The 20,367-nt window shown below is 42.6% G+C and overlaps 1 protein-coding gene across 1 annotated transcript in view; it reads right to left on the bottom strand.

Moving 5' to 3' along the window:
• LOC311113246 (receptor-type tyrosine-protein phosphatase delta-like) overlaps nucleotides 1–20,367 on the bottom strand; it is a 609,241-nt gene that overhangs the window by 312,304 nt on the left and 276,570 nt on the right. Inside the window, exon 9 of the mRNA XM_084156451.1 lies at nucleotides 13,226–13,273. The gene's annotated coding sequence lies outside the window, so the exon portion shown is untranslated. The remainder of the gene's footprint in view (nucleotides 1–13,225; nucleotides 13,274–20,367) is intronic.

Below are 20,367 nucleotides of genomic sequence, written 5' to 3'. Positions count from 1 at the left end.
CCAGCCACCCACACCCCAGCGCCCAGAGGTATTCACCTGTCTCGACCCAGGGAATACGACGGGACAGCGGCCCGCTGCCAGGGTTTCCTCCTGCAGTTGGACCTCTATTTTTCCACCATCAGCCCGGCTCCATCGGGTCGGGAGAAGGTGTCCGCCCTCATCTCCTGCCTCTCGGGGAAAGCCCTGGAGTGGGCCAACGCGGTCTGGAGTGAAGGAGGAGAAGCGTTGGACAACTACGGGGAGTTCGCTCGCCTCTTCCGGGCAGTCTTTGATCACTAATGCGGTCTGGAGTTTAGAACTCTAGCGGCTGGGTCCGGGTGGAACGAGCGGGCCCTCATCGACCGCTTCCGGTGCAGCCTGCGAGAGGACGTCCGAAGGGAGCTAGCCTGCCGGGATACCACGTTGACCTTCAACCCGGATCACGTTCCGATGGAGCTGGGTGGTGCAGTGATCCGGGAGAACGGAGGACGACATATCCAGTGTCACTCTTGTGGCAAGAGAGGACATTCTGCTGCACGCTGTAGTCAGAGTTCTTCTGGGTCTGGAGGCGGCAGGCAGGGCACTCTCGCCTCACCCCAGGTAGCGCAAACCCACACTCATTCAGAGCCCTCTGCTGCGCAATTCACCATCCACGTCCACTTCCCTGATTACACAGTAGTTCCCCAGTGTAAGGCACTGGTCGATTCAGACGCAGCTGGGAACTTTATGGACAGGTCTTTAGCTAATAGTATATGTATTATATTGGTTTCGCTACCCACTCCATTGCCCATCAAAGCACTTGACAGTCGACCATTAGGGTCAGGTTTTGTTGGGGAGGTTACAGCACCAGTCACGATGATTATGCAGGAGACCCATAGGGAGCAAATCACCTTTTATATTATTGAGTCCCCTGATTTCCCTGTTGTGTTGGGCCTTCCCTGACTAGCACTACACAATCCCACCTTGTCATGGCCGCAGAGGGTTCTCACAGGGTGGTCGCGAGAGTGTCAGGGTAGGTGTCTAGCTGTTTCCGTTGGTGCAACCACGGTGGAAAGTCCAGACACTACCTCTACCGTGCGCATTCCCCCCGAATACCTCGACTTGGCGCACACGTTTTCCAAAACGCAGGCGAACAAATTACCACCCCATCGGGCGGGGGATTACGCAATAAACCTCCAGTTAGACGCTGTGCCTCCCAGGAGTTATGTAAATCCCCTGTCGCAGGCTGAAACAGAGGCTATGGAGACATACGTCTCAAAGTCCCTATGCCAGGGGTTCATACGTACCTCCACTTCGCCCGCTTCCTCAAGTTTCTTTTTTGTGAAGAAGAAAGACGGAGGTCTGCACCCTTGCATTGATTACCGGGCACTTAATCAAACTACCATTAGCTATAGTTACCCTCTACCCCTCATCTCCTCTGTTATCGAATCAATATATGGGGTGCGCTTCTTCACAAAATTAGATCACAGGAGTGAGTACAACCTGGTGCGTGTCCAGGAAGGGGACGAGTGGAAGACAGCATTTAGCACCACCACGGGTGGTGCATTATGAATACCTGTTGATACCGTACGGGTTGATGAATGCTCCATCAGTCTTCCAGTCCTTTGTGAACAAGGTGTTTCGGGACATGCTTGGTCGCGGTGTGGTGGTCTACATCAATGACATTCCGGTGTATTCCGCTACGCGCGCCGAGCATGTGTCCCTGGTTTGCAGAGTCCTGGGCCGACTGTTGGAGCATGACCTATATGCCAAGGCAGAAAAGTGTCTGTTCTTCCAACAGTCCGTCTCCTTACTCGGATACCACATCACCACCTCAGGTGTGGAAATGGAGGGTGACCGTAATTTCAGCCGTGCGTAACCTGAGGGCTCTGTTCACCTCAGCCCCGGTACTGGCCCATCCCGATCTATAATTGACGTTCGTAGTGGAGGTGGACACGTCCGAGGTAGGGGTAGGCGCTGTCCTATCCCAACGCTCGGGCACACCACCCAAGCTCCGCCCCTGTGCCTTATTCTCTAGGAAGCTCAGCCCGGCGGAGCAGAACTACAACGTTGGTGATCGGGAGCTGTTGGCTGTTGTCAGAGCCCTGACCGTGTGGAGGCATTGGCTCGAGTGGGCAAAATACCCTTTCCTCGTCTGGACTGACCACCGTAACCTGGAGTACATCCGGGCAGTGAGGAGGCTGAACCCTCGCCAGGCCAGGTGGGCCTTGTTTTTCACCTGGTTTTATTTCACGCTGTCCTACATTCCAGCCACAAAGACTGTGAAGGCAGACACACTGTCTCGGCTGTACGACACAGAGGAGAGGCCCATAGACAACACCCCCATACTCCCGGCCTCCTGCATTGTGACGCCGGTAGTGTGGGCAGTGGACGCGGACATAGAGAGGGCGTTACGCACAGAGCCATCTCCACCTCAGTGCCCAGCTGGGCTGCGGTATGTGCCGCCTATTGTCCGTGATCGTCTTATCTATTGGGCACACATGTCCCCCACCTCTGGTCACCCAGGCATCGGCCGTACAGTGCGCTGCCTGACTGGGAAGTACTGGTGGCCTACCTTGGCTAAGGACGTGAGGGTGTAGGTCTCCTCCTGCTCAGTGTGAGCCCAGAGTAAGGCACCTAGGCACCTTCCAGCGGGTAAGTTATATCCCTTATCAGTTCCACAATGGTCCCACTTATCAATTGACTTCAAAACTGATCTTCCCCTCTCTCAGGATACACCACCATCCTGGTTGTTGTGGATCACTTTTCTAAAGCCTGCCGCCTCCTTCCTCTGCCCAGTCTCCCCACGGCCCTGCAAAATGTGGAAGCCCTGTTTACTCACGTCTTCCGGCACTACGGGTTGCCAGAGGACATAGTGTCTGACCGGGGTACCTAGTTTACGTTCAGGGTCTGGAAGGTGTTTATGGAACATCTGGGGGTCTCGGTCAGCCTGACCTCTGGGTTCCACCCCGAATCTAATGGGCAGGATGGAATGGTGAATCAGGATGTGGGTAGGTTCCTGCGGTCCTACTGCCAGGATCTGCCGGGGGTGTGGTCGGTGAGCTTGCCATGGGCCGAATATGCCCAGAACTCTCTCCGCCACTAACCTATCTCCATTTCAATGTGTTTTAGGTTATCAGCCGGTCCTGGCACTGTGTCATCAGAGCCCGACCGAAGCTCCTGCAGTGGACGACTGGTTTCGGTGCGCGGAGGAGACGTGGAACGCTGCCCACGTCCACCTCCAGCGCACCGTGTGTCGCCAGTAGGCCAATGCTGACCGCCACCGCAGTGAGGCCCCGGTCTTTGTACCGGGTGATCGGGTCTGGCTCTCGACCCGGAACCTGAAACTCCGCCTGCGCTGCCGGAAGCTGAGCCCGCGGTTTGTGGGGCCATTCAAAGTCCTGAGGAGAGTAAACGAAGTTATGTATAGGTTACTACTCCCTCCTGATTACCGTATTAACCCCTCATTTCACGTGTCTCTCCTCATGCTGTGGTGGCTGGTCCGCTCTAGGAATACCGCACTGTAGTGTTTTACGCATTGCTGCGTACCACTGTACTTGCCGAATAAACCATTTATTCTGTGATTTACCCTCCTGCGCCTGACTCCGTCCAAATCACCCACTACATCAATAGCCTATAGTCACACCATGCAGTCCATATGTGTTTTATTTTCTAAGACATTCTAAGGTGTGTATCATTCATAGCCTTTTGCATGACAATAACCGGCTGACAAAATGTAATGACCGCCACAGCACTAAGCATAAGCATTATATTAGTTACAGTTGCTGCATATTAGTTAGAATTGCTAATGTATTACTAGTATGACATACTGTATATTACTATTTAATCTAATTCTAAACCTATTTCTGAAAATCAAGCTCTAAATCATGAATATCTATGAAATAATTCCTTGGCTTAAAGAAACACAAATAGCGAACACTCAAGTTAGATATTTGTAGAATTTCACAAAATAGCTGTTTGGAGAGGAGATCATTTTGAACTTTTATGTTATCAGCCTTCACTATACAGACATTAATCAAAGTCAAAACACAATCTTGCTTTGATAAGCTGCCAGCAATAATTCTCCCATTGAATGCACTTATATTTGCGAGGGGTTTGTGCAGGTGCAATGAAGAAGAGCTGATTGCGTGTGGTAATCCTACTGATTAAATGTATCGGGGCGGACTGAATATCTGGCATTTCGGGAAAAACACGGGCCGCTGTGTTATAAATGCCAGGGCTGATTTTAGGTCCCAGCCTGCCCCTGAGTGTTTCCCACATGCACTGACATCTATGTTTCTGTTCCTACTTTCAGCTGAAGTGACATCTCTAATTAACACTTGATAATCAGTTTATGCCACCATATTGCAACTATTTTCATTGTAGGCTGCAGACTCTGATTCTACAATGACTTCTTCTTCCTGGTAATATAATATTTGATATTCTACATACAAAGAAATGTATGCTGTTATATCATGGCTGACAATGATAGATCCACCCTCATTATACACCTGCTTGTGTGTTAGCCTGGCAGCTTTCCTCTGAACGGCTTGATAATGATAAATGAAACAATCATCGACTGTAGCAGGGAGAGTTCAGCACCCTGCCCCCTGTTCTGCGAGCAGAAATACCAATGATCAAAGCTCAGAGTGGATTTCTCCTCTAGTAAAATCACTCATATGAATGTGTAATAGTATCGGAACGATTGTGGCATGTACTTTTCCATAGAAATTCACCATGAACTGTTTTTTTTTTTTTTTTTTTTTTTGGGGGGGGGGGGGGGGGGGGGAGAGATCAGCTTAATATTGCAGATAGATTGTAACTTCCATCAATGTAATTGTCTGCATCACTTCCAATCCCCCATGTTTTTTTTTTTTATATACATATATACAGTGGGGAAAAAAGGATTTAGTCAGCCACCAATTGTGCAAGTTCTCCCACTTAAAAAGATGAGAGAGGCCTGTAATTTTCATCATAGGTACACGTCAACTATGACAGACAAATTGAGAAAAAAAAATCCAGAAAATCACATTGAAGGATTTTTTATGAATTTATTTGCAAATTATGGTGGACAATAAGTATTTGGTCACCTACATCAAGCAAGATTTCTGGCTCTCACAGACCTGTAACTTCTTCTTTAAAAGGCCCCTCTGTCCTCCACTCGTTACCTGTATTAATGGCACCTGTTTGAACTTGTTATCAGTATAAAAGACACTTGTCCACAACCTCAAACAGTCACACTCCAAACTCCACTATGGCCAAGACCAAAGAGCTGTCAAAGGACACCAGAAACAAAATTGTAGACCTGCACCAGGCTGGGAAGACTGAATCTGCAATAGGTAAGCAGCTTGGTTTGAAGAAATCAACTGTGGGAGCAATTATTAGGAAATGGAAGACATACAAGACCACTGATAATCTCCCTCGATCTGGGGCTCCACGCAAGATCTCACCCCGTGGGGTCAAAATGATCACAAGAACGGTGAGCAAAAATCCCAGAACCACACGGGGGGACCTAGTGAATGACCTGCAGAGAGCTGGGACCAAAGTAACAAAGCCTACCATCAGTAACACACTACGCCGCCAGGGACTCAAATCCTGCAGTGCCAGACGTGTCCCCCTGCTTAAGCCAGTACATGTCCAGGCCTGTCTGAAGTTTGCTAGAGTGCATTTGGATGATCCAGAAGAGGATTGGGAGAATGTCATATGGTCAGATGAAACCAAAATAGAACTTTTTGGTAAAAACTCAACTCGTCGTGTTTGGAGGACAAAGAATGCTGAGTTGCATCCAAATAACACCATACCTACTGTGAAGCATGGGGGTGGAAACATCATGCTTTGGGGCTGTTTTTCTGCAAAGGGACCAGGACGACTGATCCGTGTAAAGGAAAGAATGAATGGGGCCATGTATCGTGAGATTTTGAGTTAAAACCATCAGCAAGGGCATTGAAGATGAAACGTGGCTGGGTCTTTCAGCATGACAATGATCCCAAACACACCGCCCGGGCAACGAAGGAGTGGCTTCGTAAGAAGCATTTCAAGGTCCTGGAGTGGCCTAGCCAGTCTCCAGATCTCAACCCCATAGAAAATCTTTGGAGGGAGTTGAAAGTCTGTGTTGCCCAGCGACAGCCCCAAAACATCACTGCTCTAGAGGAGATCTGCATGGAGGAATGGGCCAAAATACCAGCAACAGTGTGTGAAAACCTTGTGAAGACTTACAGAAAACGTTTGACCTGTGTCATTGCCAACAAAGGGTATATAACAAAGTATTGAGAAACTTTTGTTATTGACCAAATACTTATTTTCCACCATAATTTGCAAATAAATTCATTAAAAATCCTACAATGTGATTTTTCTCATTTTGTCTGTCATAGTTGACGTATACCTATGATGAAAATTACATATATATACCATGAACTGTTAGCATACAGTACCAGTCAAAAGTTTGGACAAAGCTAGTCACTATATTTACTATTTTCTACATTGCAGAATAATAGTGAAGATATCAAAATTCTGAAATAGCACAAATGCAATATTTTACATTTGAGATTCTTCAAAGTAGCCACCCTTTGGCTTGATGACAGCTTTGCACACTCTTGGCATTCTCTCAACCAGCTTCATGAGGTAGTCACCTGGAATGCATTTCAATTAACAGGTGTGCCTTCTTAAAAGTTAATTTGTGGAATTTTGTTTGAGCCAATCAGTTGTGTTGTGACAAGGTAGTGAGGGTATACAAAAGATAGCCCTATTTGGTAAAAGACCAAGTCCATATTATGGCAAGAACAGCTCAAATAAGCAAAGAGAAAAGAAAATCCTTCATTACTATTAAGACATAATGTCAGTCAATCCGGTAAATGTCAAGAACTTTTAAAATGTCTTCAAATGCAGAAGCAAAAACCAAAGACCCAGAGTTACCTCTGCTGCAGAGGATGTTCATTAGAGTTACCAGCCTCAGAAATTGTAGCCCAAATAAATGCTTCACAGAGTTCAAGTAACAGACACATCTCAACATCAACTGTTCAGAGGAGACTGTGTGGATCAGGCCTTCATGGTTGAATTGCTGCAAAGAAACCACTATTCAAGGACACCAATAAGAACCACGAGCAATGGACATTAGACCGGTGGAAATCTGTCCTTTGGTCTGATGAGTCCAAATTTGAAATTGTTGGTTCCAACCGCCGTGTCTTTGTGAGATGCAGAGTAGGTGAACGGATGATCTCCTCATGTGTGGTTCCCACTGTGAAGCATGGAAGAGGAGGTGTGATGGTGTGGGGGTGCTTTGCTGGTGACACTGTCAGTGATTTATTTAAAATTCAAGGCACACTTAACCAGCATGGCTACCACAGCATTTTGCAACGATAGGCCATCCCATCTGGTTTGCGGTTAGTGGAACTATCTTTTTTTTTTTTCAACAGGACAATGGCCCAACACACCTCCAGGCTGTGTAAGGGCTATTTGACCAAGAAGGAGAGTGATGGAGTGCTGCATCATATGACCTGGCCTCCACAATCACCGACCTCAACCCAATTGAGATGGATTGGGATGAGTTGGACCGCAGAGTGAAGGAAAAGCAGCCAACAAGTGCTCAGTATATGTGGGAACTCCTTCAAGACTGTTGGAAAAGCATTTCAGGTGAAGCTGGTTAAGAGAATGCCAAGAGTGTGCAAAGCTGTCATCTACGCAAAGGGTGGCTACTTTGAAGAATCTCAAATCTATGATTTGATATGTGTTATTTCATAGTTTTGATGTCTTCACTATTATTATACAATGTAGAAAATCGTAAAAATAAAGAAAAAGACTTGAATGAGTAGGTGTGTCCAAACTTTTGACTGGTACTGTATATTACACACATTTTGAGAATAGAGAATATGCTATACTATTTAATCAATTTGCATCTAAGACTCAAGGAGTTTCCTTTAAACTGTTTAATACTACATTCATGTGGGTAAGGGATGACTATCACTCTTTTCAATGGCATAAATTATAACACACTCCAGTGGGTCTATTGTGTCAGAATATTTCATTTTAAAAATGTGCCACTCAACTGACAGTAGGGGGTAAAAAAAAAGGATTTGTGACCAGTACATTGCCAGCTGCTCAGAAATGAGCTCAACCAAGCTGCGTGGCAATGGAATCAATGAGCATCGCCTTTTTCAATCATTCTACAGTCCATGTGTTCCAACACAAATGTAATCCACATTGTGTTGTGTGTGTTGTAGCACTTATACCACACAGTGTGTTAGTGTCTACAGTGGAAGCTCTTGGCAGTAGTGGACTTCATGGGGGGATGTGTAAATTGACATGTTATAAGGCCTGTTAAAGTGACACTAGTCTCCCCCAGGGCTGGTTGAGATCTTAGCCGTTGTGTTGATGGAAGCAGTAGCTGACAGCCCCCAGATGCTTGTCCCCTCCCAGAGATAGAAGGAAAGAGCTTTCAAAGAGGAGAGGGGGGGGACACATTAACTGTTGCATTCCTTGAAACGGGCCCACCCTCTTTCTATCCCACAGAATCACATTCTTCCTCGAAAACGCAATGTGAATTTGGATCGTCAACACTCACGACTGTATCAATAACACATGTTGAGAGCAATGGGAAAGATCAATAGTGGGACACCAATAAAGCCATTTAGCATTTTGCTGTGAGACCTAAATCAAAAACAGGGTTCTCTCAAGTGCTCTCATTTAAGTGATGTTAACAGGATAGAAGTGTGGCTTCTGTGGGGGGCAAGTTGTATATTAGGATTTGTTGGAGGGTTTAGCTGGATATTACTTCCATTTGGGGTGAAAGATTTCTGGTAAAAATACCACACTCTTGCAATGTGTCACTCTATTCCCTGCAGTATTATGAATGGAAACGATTAATTAATCAAATATTAATAGTAATCAAGGAGTAAATTATCATGAAATTGCTTCATGATTAAATCATATCACAGGATAATAGCCATTGACATTGGCATAAACTTTATGATTTCATTAGGGTTAAGAGTATCATTGATTATAATTAAAACATTTTTTTTTATATAAACACACTATCCCTCTAAGCCATCGTCATTCAGTTCATTAACCATTCTGCTTTGTTATCGGAGTGGCCACAAAATCAAGGCCCCAGAGAGAGTGACAAGGGACTGCTGCATGTGTCATGCAACGTCTTTCAAATTGGCCTTTTAAAAGATAAATACTTAATCCAGTGTTTCCCAACTCCCGTCCTCGAGTACCCCCAACAGTACATACTCTACATGACCTAAAGTATGTTCATCCCAAAAGTGTTCGATGGGTTCGACAAACTATTTATGTATGGACCTCGCTTTGTGCACGGGGGCATTGTCATGCTGAAACAGGAAAGGGCCTTCCCCAAACTGTTGCCACAAACTTGGAAGCACAGAATTGTTTACACTGTCATTGCATGCTGTAGCGTTAAGATTTCCCTTCACTGGAACTAAGGGGCCTAGCGTGAACCATAAAAAACAGCTCCAGACCATTATTCCTCCTCCACCAAACTTTACAGTTGGGTCTATGCATTGGGGCAGGTAGCATTCTCCTGGCATCCGCCAAACCCAGATTTGTCCGTCGGACTGCCAGATGGTGAAGCGTGATTCATCACTCAAGAGAACGCGTTTGCAATGCTCCAGAGTCCAATGGCGGTGAGCTTTACACCACTCCAGCCGACACTTGGCATTGCGCATGGAAACCCATTTCATGAAGTGCCCAACGAACAGTTATTGTGCTGACTTTGCTTCCAGAAGCAGTTTGGAACTCGGTTGTGAGTGTTGCAAACGAGGACAGACAATTTTTAAGCGCTTCAGCACTCGGCGGTCCCGTTCTGTGAGCTTGTGTGGCCTACCACTTTGCGGCTGAGCTTTTGTTGCTCCTAAACGTTTCCACTTCACAATAACATCACTTACAGTTGACCGGGGCAGCTCTAGCAGGGCAGAAATTTGATGAACTGATTTGTTGGAAAGGTGGCATCCTATAACGATGCCACGTTGAAAGTCACTGAGCACTTCAGTAAGGCCATTCTACTGCCAATGTTTGTCTATGGAGATTGCATGGATGTGTGCTCGATTTTATACAGCTGTCAGCAACGAGTGTGGCTGAAATAGCCGAATCCACTAATTTGGCCCTGGACAAACACACCTGATTCTACTTATCAACTAATCATCAAGCCCTTGACAAGTTGAATCAGGTGTTTTTGTCCGGGGCTACAAAAAAATGTGTGCTGTCGGGGATACTCAAGGACCGGAGTTGGGAAACACTGCCCTTATCCATACAAATGACCATGGACTCAATAGCCATACACATCAGAGTATGACACTGTTGGGTGCGAACGTTAGTTTCAGACTCCAATTTCTGATTGAATTTTCACAGGGGGGCGACTTAACCCGACGCATGAACAAGTGGAATCCAGATTCCGTCTTAGTGTCATTGCAAACAACCTTTCGGGAGTAGAGAAAGGAAGGGCACTATAATATATATATATATATATATATATATATATATATATATATATATATATATAAGACAAAATGCCCATATTTCATCGTAATGTTCCTTTGATGTGATGTGAAAATAAGCCCATTTGCTACAATGTGTCAATTTCAGTGTGTGAGTGTATAAAAAGCGCCGTGCCACATGGATTGGCTGCGGAGGGGTCATTCTTCAGAGGCGGATTGTGGGGAGTAAGCACAGTCGGCTAACATTTAGATGCAGAAAGATTTGAGGGAGCGAAATTGATCAAAACGAGGCTATGGGGTAGGGGCGTGTATATGTGCCCACACCAGAGTGTATTATGTGTGGGGAGGTGGTTGAATAGATTAATGTTGATGCCCTTCATGAAATACACATACGGAGCCTGATTATATTGTGCTTGCCTGTCATGCTGCATAAATAGTATAGGGGCCAATTGCAGAGCCCGGCGAAAGGGACCATTAGGATGGCACTGTGCAGTGGTGTTATGAAATGAGATGAAACAGAAAGACTTACATTAGATTACATAGCCATACATATATACTTACATTAGATTATACAGCCATACATATAGATTTACATTAGATTATACAGCCATACAGAAAGATTTACATTAGATTATATAGCTATACAGGAATATTTACATTAGATTATCTAACCATACAGATATACTTACATTAGATTATACAGCCATACATATAGACTTTCATTATATTATACAGCCATACAGATAGATTTATATTAGATTATATATCCATACAGAAATAATTTTATTAGATTATATAGCAATACAGAAATACTTACAGTATATTAGATTATATAGCCATACAGAAATACATATTAGATTGTATAGCCATATATAAATACTTATATTTGATTATATAGCCATATAGAAATATTTATATTAGATTACATAGCCATACAGATAGACTTACATTAAATTATATAGCCATACAAATATATTTACATTAGATTATACAGCCATACAGGAAGACTTACATTAGATTATATAACCATACAGATAGGCTTACATTAGATTATACAGTCATGCATATACATTTACATTATATTATATAGCCATACAGATAGATTTACATTAGATTATATAGCCATACAGAAATACTTATTTTAGATTATATAGCCATATAGAAAGATTGATAATAGATGATATAGCCATATAGAAAGACTTATATTAGATTATATAGCCATATATATATATTTATATTAGATTATATAGCCATATAGAAAGTGGGGGGAAATGTATGGAAAAGGGCAGGAACATCAGCTGATATTTTTCATATACATTTTGTTTACTATGTGCATGGGGAAATGTTTAAATCTAGAGCCTTCCAAAGCTGATGAAGATGTTGGAAATGAACAAACATCCTGCAAGTTGCACAGTTCACACCACTGAACACGTACTATACTGCTATTGGATAGTTTAAGGAGCAAATCACTCAAACATCAATCAACCATGACGTGCCAATATTTAGGATATCCATTGTATAAATAACACATTATTGACATCCATTAATCTGTTCTTATTCTTGAGATCTCTCTAATTCAAACATACCTTGATTAATACTATGTTACACACAGGACTGCTGTCAAATAAGTTCCTAAGGAAATATCACACAACACCTTGGAGAAGTTGTTTGTGCTACCAATTTAGGTCATTGTTGAGGGTTCATCAGCAGTTCATGCATGGCACTAACAGACTGTACTTTTGACACAGACAGCTTCATTGCATAGTTCATATTGCAGATGTATTGGGTTACTCAATATGTGTATGTGTCATAGAATGTGCCTGTAATGTAGGTCATTGACGTGTTTGTCAATATGTAGTCAAAATGAATAAGATGAGTCTCAATGTTAACTCATAAGCCAGTGAGTAAAATGAGACATTCAGGATTTGTCAAGAGTAAGGCTTCACATATAATTGCAAATTTGAGAGTCTAAGGAAATCAAATGTGTGTGGAACTTTGCAACAAGAAGAAGGAATTTGGCTGGCAGGCAGGCAACTATATCAAATTATTGTTACTTTATCATAGTTTGGAAATAGAGTTTCAATGCGATGGGATTTTTCTTCCTGCCTTTTTGCTCTCAATTTGCAGTATAAATAGCAACCTATGATATTATCCTTCAGCCAGTTAACATTCTCATTTGAATATGGAACAACATGGGCAATGTTATCCATATGAGAATTGAACTATTTTTTTAAAAATCAGGGAAGGACAATATATAGTTATATTAGACTTTTAGAAAATACTAGTCCCTATAATGTAAGAAGTATTCTTATATTATTTACAATTTACCCACAATATCGCTGTCTTCACATCTGTGTTCACATTCCAAAGCTAGTTAGCAGGATCAACTCAATACTGCATTGTCGTATTTACACAGTAGTTAATTTTTATCATAGGCAAATAACATGTCATTACTGTAACAACATACAACCACATAACCACTACCCTCAAAGGAATGCACTTCCAGTTTTCAGAATCAGACAGGTGAGTGCACACGTGGACATTTTTCAAATAAGACATTGCATTAATGTGACATGTTAAATTTAGTCTGTTGTGCATGTCAGTACTATATTGTTTGTGCTGTCAGAATGAGTTTTCACATCCCAGTAAACATAGCGAGTTGCACTGTGATACAGTGCAGACGTGTGTCAATGTCTACAGTCCTCCTTGTGTACAGTAGATAGAGAGGCAGCTATAACAGAATCCAACCCAGTCGTTTATATGAACTGATAGACTGACAGAAACAGAAACATACAGAGCTATACAGCATGGAGGCCTACCTTGAGGTTGAAGGTGTGAAAGTCATGGAACATTCTCTCTCCTGAGACCTGTGTGACAATGAAGAAGATGAGACGTCAGTCATGATTAAGGACGCCCGCAATTACAGAGCAGCCCCATTGACAGTGATCGATCAACAAGGAACTCCTCTTAATGAAGACTAAAGCACCCGAGGGCTCCAGAGACCAAATTGGAAAATGTAACTAGGACTACGGTATACAGTTCCAGATGCTTCACTCAGCTTGTGATAGGATGTTTATAGTGTGTTAGATGTTAGACAAGTGTGTACGTTAATATCACCTGTGATGCTAAAATATTAAATGCGCCTAATTAATTGCAGTTACTAAAGCCAGTTCTCAAGAGATATTCAATCAACAAACTCTGATCATCTTATCAAACCAGGGGGACACAATACCAAGTCCAAACCTGAACAATGCATCGTCATAGTCATGGTAAAACATTGAATAGACGAAACAGAGTTCATGGAAGGTACATTGCATTGAGCTCTCTGAAGGGCAGAGGACAGGAATATTATTCCACTCCAAATGGCAACAACAACCTATTCATGGTATCGGTGTGCCCAGGCCAACACTAGCAGGTAACCTTGAAGGTGGACAAAGATAGACAGAATTTATTGAGTTTGATTGAGTTTCTGTTTTATTTGTGTTAAAAAAAAAACTGTCTGAACCCAAGGGCCACTCAAACAGAACTGAATCAGTTTGACTGTGAATACAACTTTGTTTTCTACCTCATTGTTAAACACTAGAGCGAGAGAGAAAATTCAGGCCCTGGAGGCGGACGCATCAGATGCCGATGTGTTAAAATTCAGCAGGTGATTCAGCCCTTTAATACACAACAAAACATGGATCGCGACGGGCTCTGACTAACCATAGGGAGGTACATGTATGCTTTTGGTTCTATTTCCATTATCTATAAGGGTTTGAGTAAGGCCGTTGCCAAAAACAGATGGGCCCTTCAAGGGAAAACATCTGACCAGAGCTCCAAAGAACTGAATAAAATAAATGACCATCAGTCATCATGGGAGAATATGGAGGAGGGAAAAACATCTTTGAGATCCGGGAGAATTCATTTCATGTGTCACAGGGCGAGAGATGGAGTAGACTGCAGAATGATGCCCTGGAATTGGGTGGTACAGTGGGGAAGATTTAGATCTATGTACACTGTTGTTGGCATTAACTTCCTGGGCCACAAACTCAAGTGGAGATGCCATTTCATTTGGTGATTTCTGGAGCAAAAAATATTTTTGGGTGTGTGTGGGAACCAATGAGCTGCCATTGGGTTACGCCAATTTGGAATGGTAAGCAATTACAGTGATTAATATGAAATGTAAAATATGGATGCTTGTATCCTGTTTTATACTATATACTGTATACTGTTTATACTGTAAATGCTGTACATGTATACATCAGTGGAGGCTCCTCAGGAAGGGGAGGACCATCCTCCTCAGTGAATTTCATAAAATTAAAAAGTGAAACATAACAAAAGTTATCCTTTTTAGATAAAACTATACTAAATATATCCACATGTCACCAAATAATTGATTAAAATACACTGTTTTGCAATAAAGGTCTACAGTAGCCTCAACGACACTCTGTAGGGTAGCAGCATGGTTTAGCTGGAGGACAGCTAGTTTCCTCTGGGTACACTGACTTCAATACAAAACCTAGGATGCTCATGGTTCTCACCCCCTTCCATAGACTTACACAGTAATTATAACTTTTGGAGGATGTCCTCCAACCTATCAGAGCTCTTGCAGCATGAACTGACATGTTGAATCTAGTACTGGAAGCATATGCTAAAGCTAGCTAGCATTGTAGTGCATAAAATGTGGTGAGTAGTTGACTCAAAGTGAGCACTATGGCTATCCAACACTGGAACTCTTCCAAGCCAAGGTAAGCTTTTGGTTTTATTAATTTATTGCCACTGGGGCCCACCGGTGTAACTGCTAAACTGCTTGCTGACTGTACACTGTACTCCATGATTGTAGCGGGTTTACTAACGTGTTAGTTATTGTAGCTATGTTGACTATGACGTCAGCTAATATGGTGACAACGATGTAGGCTGTGTAGCGGTTAGTGGTTATGATATGAAGGTTTGGCTTGGAAAGTTTTTTTTGCCTGGTCACAGACAGCTGATGTGTTGTGCACTGAAGTCCACAAGGGAAGGGAAAAGGTGAGAGGAGGAGATATACAATGAGCAAAATGTTCATGCTGTTTGTATGTGACTGCTATGAAAGTGAACTGTGTTTGCGTGTGATCAGGGGTGTATTCATTCCACCGATTCTGTTGGAGAGAAAATACTTGAAACTGAAAGAAAATGGGGATAAACATACCTGAATCTGTCCAATATAAACTCTTGTTTGCAACTGTTGGACTAATAATTACACCAGATCAGCTAGATGCAGACAAGAGTATGCAAGGCGGTATTGAATGTGTTACTGTCTGTCACCTTGGGTGTGTTCGTATATTCACTCTGGAGTGTCAGAGTGCACTCTGAGCGTTCATAAATTCAGAGCGTTTTGCACTCAGAGCATTCAGAGCGCACACTGGACGTTCTGGCCGAGGAGTAGGGTTGATCCGAGCGTTCTGACCTCACAACGGCAGTCAAGCACCCAAGTTAACTGGCTAAAGTTGGCTAGCTAGCTAGAACACTTCACTCTGACCATTTTACTCACCCTAGCAGAGCTGGTTAGGCTGTTTTCATGTTATCTAGAGCGTTGGTCGACCTGTGCTGCTGGCAACAATTTAATAAATAAACAAATTGCCAACGTTTACTGACACCGGTCATATTCAATGGGTTCATATTCGTAAATAAATCAGTTATTCTGCACTTTGGCACACAGACAAGAGTGCTCTGAAATCGGAGTAGATAGCCAGAGTGAATTTACGAACGCACCCCTTGATTACTCAAATGTTTCTCTCAACCTGTGCACCTTCCTACATTGTAAACTGTCATTCATATGTTAGGTTGTAGCAACCTCATGATGGGTATAGGGAGAATTTGAGTATCATGTAGTAGCCTAAACCTTTCGATGTTACATTAAACTGGGTGAATGGAATATGAATGACAGTCATCCAATATGCTGTAATAGAAATAAGGCCATGCACATAAAAAATATATAATCATCCTCCCTCATCTTAAACGTCACCGACCGCCACTGGTATACATAAGTCATCATACAAATCACCTTGCTTAGTTATTACTTGTGCACTCACCTAATGGTAAATATACTGTATCACAGTGCAGCTTTGAAGAATCTCCAGCATCCTTTCACTGGCAGAGACCAACTGAACTGCTACCCTCCATTCAATAGAAAGTAATTACTCATATGAAGTGGAGTTTACTCCATCAACTTCTCTCTTTTGTCAGGTACAGAATTCTATAACTTCCAGTGGAAAAGCACAGTGCTTGTGTGTGCTGTAGGTCCTATACTGTAACCACACTAAGCTGCCCTGTTCAAATGTGATGCCCTCCAATGCAATCTCCCTCCCCATCCAAACATCAAGATTATAGGGCTTAAGGTAATGGAAGTGGGAGAATCAAATATCCAGTGGGGAAGTAATGTATGCTCGTACAGGCCGGGTGTCTCAGCGAGCACACACTGTATGGGGTATGTTATCTTTACTTATTTACTTGAAATAAAAGTCTGTAAGTTGTAAATACTATTTACCTATGGGTTCTATTCCAACATCCAAACTAGCATACAAATTGGAATGCTGCCCAATACATTTGTTCTTTCTAAGTGGAATGCTAGTATGGACATTGGAACAAACAAGCTATTACTTTAATTGATGGGAATCCTATTTGTCCTTTTGATGCCATTCTTTAGCCTCTACACCCACAACCACTGTTCAGCCTTCCACTCTCATCATACTGTACTGTGCCAAGGACTTTTATTCCTACCTCAATAGCGCCTTGCCACTAAAGTTAACCTTGCCTAATTTGTCCTTGTTCCGTTTTTGGTCTCCATAGAAACTGTCCCATCAAGTCCATTCAAGCCAGAGTGTCAGGGAGGGAAGGACTCTTGTCTGATCTCAAAGTGGTCTCATTTTAATCGATTCTGAGAATGGCCTAAGTCTAACATAATTACAGTTAATTAGATAACTACTGAGGTACTGTTGGAGTAGGCTAGGACAATGATACCCTGATGTAAGCCCGTGGCTAGAGATTCAAAAGTTAAAATGAACTTCTTCAACGTGTTCATATAGACTAGATAACAGGTATGTTGACCTAATATTGTATCTTAAGAGACATACTGTCAGACATGTCAGGCTCAAATAGAGTTGTTTAGCCTTTCACATATGAATTGACGCTTATTTGTCACGGTTCTTTATTTGAAGTGAAAATGAAACATCATGCTTAAGCTCTTTTGAAATGTGTTGCCATATGAAGGTCCTAATTCAATCCAAACCAGTGAAAAGGTTACTGGTATGTGACAAAAAATAACATTTATATCATGGAGATGACTGAATCTGTGTTACACAGGGAAAGCATCATTGATTGCATTGGTAGTAGTGCAACAACATTGATTGCCTTCTGGTAGTGTAATGTACATTTTATATTTTATTCAAAAAAAAAAAAATCCTGAAAAATGTAAACTGGAAATAAGAGTAAATCCTAGCAGTCAGTCTTTTCTGACACCTCTCTCCATAATGTTAATCTACTGGGAAAGGTTGCCTGGGCTCAAGGCATACCCTTTTTTTCAAAATCGCAATGCTTTATAAACAAAGAAACACGAACACACACACACACATTTTAGGCTTTTTGAGGACAGTTAGCATTTTCACAGCCCGAGGTGTCATGCATCAGATGCTGTAGTTATCTTGAAACAAGAAAGAAGTCAATCTAGTGTAAGAAACAGCTGAATGTGATAATTGCTTCAGGTTGCAAAGGGAGTTTTGGATATTCTCCCCATTACACTGTAACAGTCATCACTCTTTTGTTGTAAGCCAGAGCCATTTTTATACAATCAGTCTACTGAATTAACCATCTGGTAGTTTGCTTGTTTGCTCATCTTTGAGGAATGTTTGACACATTTCACACGCACATGTTTATTTTGTGGTGTGATCTAGTAGTCAGTTGGTAACAATGTCTCCGAATGGTGCAGTCCTTTCAATCTCTGTTTCCGCTCACAGTTTGTAAACAGATGGGTGGGTCCTGGCAAATGGTAATGCCAATACTTGTGTTTACAAACATAAATGTTAGTATATGGCATCAGTTTGGCCATGGAGTGCGCCTTTCAGTATGCTTTGAAATTAAACTACAATATTTTACTGTGTAAACCTTATTTGTCCCTTTGGAATGATGGCAATAGTGATGGTTATTATGTTGATGATCATGATGATTATGAATGAAGATGATGACAATGATTATGTGATGATGATGGTGATGGTGATGATCATAATGCTTGATTGGTCCTTCAAAATACACTTTAGATTGCATCCGTAAATATAGGCTATACAACAGACCGGGACAGGGTGGCAGGTAGTAGTTAAAAGTGGTGGGTCAGTAACCGAAAGGTCGCTGGTTCGAATCCCCGAGCCAACTAGGTGAAAGATCTGTCGATGTGCCCTTGATCAAGCCACTTAACCCTAATTGCTCCTGTAAGTCGCTCTGGATAAGAGTGTCTGCTAAAATGAGACACACAATCAAACATTGAGAGCCACTCAGCCTTGCCTACAAACATCTGCACTGTGAAGTGTTCTGCTCTGTATAAGCATATTTGAGACTACTGTGTATGCATACAGTTTCAGAAGACACATAATGCTAATAGAAACAATTACTCGGTTGAAAAACGTCACCACCAACTGCTTCATCTCACGGCGCCCAGCAAAACATATCTCCTCAAGTCCAGGCTTGACAATGATGCACTGTCCAAATCGCTCCTATTGATCCCCACCATTATAAACTATAATTCCACTTAATAAGTTGCCTTCACGGTCAACAAGATGGATTTGAAGCCTGAGAGTGTTGTCAACTTTGAGTGTAATTACTCAGTACTGAATAATGGAGCCTATTTAGTTTTTGAGGAAAACAATGACCCTTTTCCCCTATCCTCTCCTCTTCTACTCTCTCACTCTCTCTGTACCTTCACACATTTTGGACAGCGCCTGAATCCAGGTGAATTTAATGATTTGATCTTAACAGTAAAATGGGTCCTTAGAGCCTCAGGAATTGGAAAAATGAACATTTGGCTGGTGGAGCTGCTTGCCTCAGCACTTAGGAGCAGCACATTTTAAATGCTCTGCTTTCACCCAGAATGGCCAACAAGAGGGACTGATGGGGGTCTGTTGACGCGGGGAACCTGGGGATTGTGCAGCCATTCATCACGTTAATGAGTCACATCATGTATTTACCCCTAAATGAGGGAGTTTGTTTAGAAGTTACACCCTGCTAGCATGTTTTTTTTTTTTTTCTGTAATGTTAGCTGAAGTTAGTGATTTGTCCTAACAAAAACTAACACTTGAGGAGTTGATATACAGTGAATAGGTGTCACGGCCGTCTACGGAAGGAGTGGACCAAAGCGCAGCGTTTGTAGCGAACATGACTTTATTAAAGTTCAAGTGCACGAACGAGAAAACAATAAACAAATGACGGATAGTGAAGTCCTCAGTACACAGACTGACAAGGAACAAAAACCCACAACCCTAAGGTGAACACTGACAGTTTAAATATGGCTCCCAATCAGAGATAACGAGCCAACAGCTGACACTCGTTACCTCCGATTGGGAGTCACATGACGAGACAAGACACTACAACCAAAACCAAACACAACCAAATGAACACACCCTATACCCAACACAACCAAATGAATACACCCTGGCTCAAACTACACAGTCCCGGAGCCAGAGCGTGACAATAGGCTTGTGGCTTGCGTACAGGGTACAGTTTTTGTGTGTGTGTGTTAGGTTTATGACAACGGAACAATTAAGATGCACTTCTCAATCTTGTTTCTGCCCAATGTGAGCCATGGAAGGTTACCACAGAATTAAAAGAAACATATTGACTGTTACATTTGGTAATACCAACCAGAGGCTTTAGCCGTCTATCTTATTTTACTGTTTGTAATAGAATCGTTTTTTAAGCCTGAGACAAAACACTGATGAGAAGGAGAGATTAGAAT

The sequence above is a fragment of the Coregonus lavaretus genome (genome assembly GCF_964263955.1).
Source record: "Coregonus lavaretus genome assembly, chromosome: 39".
NCBI classification, from domain to species: domain Eukaryota; kingdom Metazoa; phylum Chordata; class Actinopteri; order Salmoniformes; family Salmonidae; genus Coregonus; species Coregonus lavaretus.
This window is presented reverse-complemented; position numbering and strand designations above follow the sequence as displayed.